Below are 2,467 nucleotides of genomic sequence, written 5' to 3'. Positions count from 1 at the left end.
AGCCCAGCACGGCCTCCAGACAGACCAACCAGATCATTTCGGTGCCGCCAGGGCCACACAGTGGCCCCAGCACACAGCTAGGACCTCGGCACCAGGACAAAACACGTGCCTGTCCCCTGCGTGGAGCAGAAACGAAGTGCCTTTCTGCTACCCTGCACTCAGAGCTGCCTGAAGGGGCAGGACCAGCCGCTGAGGCAAGGAGCTCTTGCTGCTGCCAGGGTGGGAGAGGGAGACAGGCGCTCGGTGCTTGGACCCAGTCACTGCCCTCCAGGTTGTGCCTTAGACAATTTTTGCTAACAAACAGTGGGATTTTTTTAATGGCCTTTTTTGAGAAGATTTTTTTTTTTTTTAATCCTCGTGGCAGAGTCAATTGTTCACTGTTCTTGTTGCTTCCTCCTGCTTGACCCCTCCGGTCAAAACAAAACCTGGTGCTCCGAGTTCAGCTTTCTGTGGGGCCTCTGCCGTGGCGACATGGTTGGACTCGATGATCCGGTGGGTCTCTTCCAACCTGGTGATTCTATGATTCTATGATTCTATGACCCTGCGCTTGCAGCCTGGTGAGCCCGTGGTCAGGGGAAGCTGTCCTGGGAGGCACCAGAAAGCCCGGAGATCTCTGAGAAAGCTCACAGCAACAAGGAAAAAAACGAGGATGCTATTTACGTGCTTTCATGGGTGTCCTCCCACCTGGCGGGATCGTATCCCTCTTTCCTCTGCTCGTGCTTCTCCCGTCTGAAAGGCAAATTAAAGGCAAAGCAGACAAATCACAGCATGAGGTGGGTCCGAGCGGCTGCACCCAGTAAATCATGCGAGAGGTGGCTCAAGTGCTCGCCCTCACCTGTCCCTCTAGCCCCATGTGGGTCCAGGTGAGCTGATTTTACTTTGTATCTGCGGGACAGGTGGGGGAAAAGTCCCCGAGTGCCCCTGAGCCGCGTGGGCGCTGCCGTGCGTGGGGCGATGGAGCCGAGCGCCGGGGGCTGCTCCCAGCTCTGCCCGGCAGAAAGTTACCGCAGCCCTTACCTGCTTTTTTGTTCCCCCCAAATGGACTTTGCTGTTGCACACGAGGCTTTTCCCCTGACTCACAGCTCCTGCTGTGGCCTCTGAGGGCTGAAGCTTTGCCTGGCCCCAGCTCATCGAGCGCGTCCCGCTGGGCCCGGTGCGAGCCTTGGCGGGGCTGGGAGACCCTCAGCCAACGGCCACGCCAGCAGCTGAGTGTTCCCCAGGGAAGGGCGAGGAGCTCGCCCCGGCCTCCCCGCGCTGGTCTTCAGGGGAGAAGACAGCCCTGCGCTTGTGAGTTATCGCACAAGCCTGGGTCAGGGATTTTTTGTACTCTTCCTTTATTAGTAGAGGCCCCAGGACTGGTCAGAAAGTCTTTCAGAGGAGATGGAACCAGCGCTCTCCTCCTGCTTTTTGGTTTTAATTGCGAATGGATCTGTGCTCAGTAAAACCAATCAGGCTTCGTCTCAGTGCCCTGAGCTGCATCACCAGCTCAGCTCTGTTGTGGCGCAGGGGCCGAGGGCACACGTGTGATCCAGATGGAATATTGTTGGAAAAAAAAGGAAATGTCTTTATTTGTCAGCTGGTTTGGGTTTTAATTTTTTGTTGTTTGTAATTCTTTTTAAGTTTTCCAAGCAGGGCGCCCAGAGCTGGGCTCTCCCTCAGGGCAAACGCGGCCGAGCCCTCGTGGCAGCTGGGAGCAGACAAGCTCCGGTGCCTTTTCCCCTGGGGCCCGCGGGCAGGGACCTGGGAAACAAGAGTAACGCTCCCCCCAGCAATCGCAGCACTTGTCAGTGTGTCATTTTTAGGTAGCGAACCCACGCTGTTGCCACTCGTCTTCAAAATAATCAGTTCAAAAATCCCCACAGTAAATCCAAGTGGTTGCAGCAAAACACAGATGTTATATATTTTCTCATTAAATAGTGCAGCGTGCTGATTATCGCCGATTAAATAGCGTACGCAGAGTAGGGGCGTTTTGTAGTGTATTTATTGAAGACACGAGACTGGAATTTGTACCTCAACCGATGCATCTCATGATTTAATATATTCTGAACTTGATACTCTGCTACAACAAAACCTCACTTTTAGTACAAGTAAATATTTATATGCAGAACTAACTCTTGCTTTGTAATTTTTGGGGGGGAGATGGCAGCCACGTGGCTCGTGCAAGGCCGGGTTTGGCTGTGGTGCTGGGAGCCACCCAGCCGTGCGCTTGGGGCCAGGCTGACTGCGGAGCCCGTTTCCCTTTTGGAAACCTCACCTAATTCTCATTTTTGCTGAACAAATCGTGTTTAACAAGCCCCGGAACTGCCTGGCCCTCTGCTGCCCCACGGTTCTGTGCTGCTTCTCCAGCACTTCAGCATCTCCCGGGGCTGGAGGGGCGCAGGCTGTGCGGCTCGGCCGCTGGTGAAGGTTACAGCAAAGAGATCAACAAAACCACAGCTATTTCCATACCTGATATTTAAGGCGAATG

This window comes from Phaenicophaeus curvirostris, chromosome 9 (assembly GCF_032191515.1).
Source record: "Phaenicophaeus curvirostris isolate KB17595 chromosome 9, BPBGC_Pcur_1.0, whole genome shotgun sequence".
Taxonomy (NCBI): domain Eukaryota; kingdom Metazoa; phylum Chordata; class Aves; order Cuculiformes; family Cuculidae; genus Phaenicophaeus; species Phaenicophaeus curvirostris.
The sequence above is the reverse complement of the archived record's forward strand: the minus strand, read 5'-3'. Positions refer to the sequence as shown.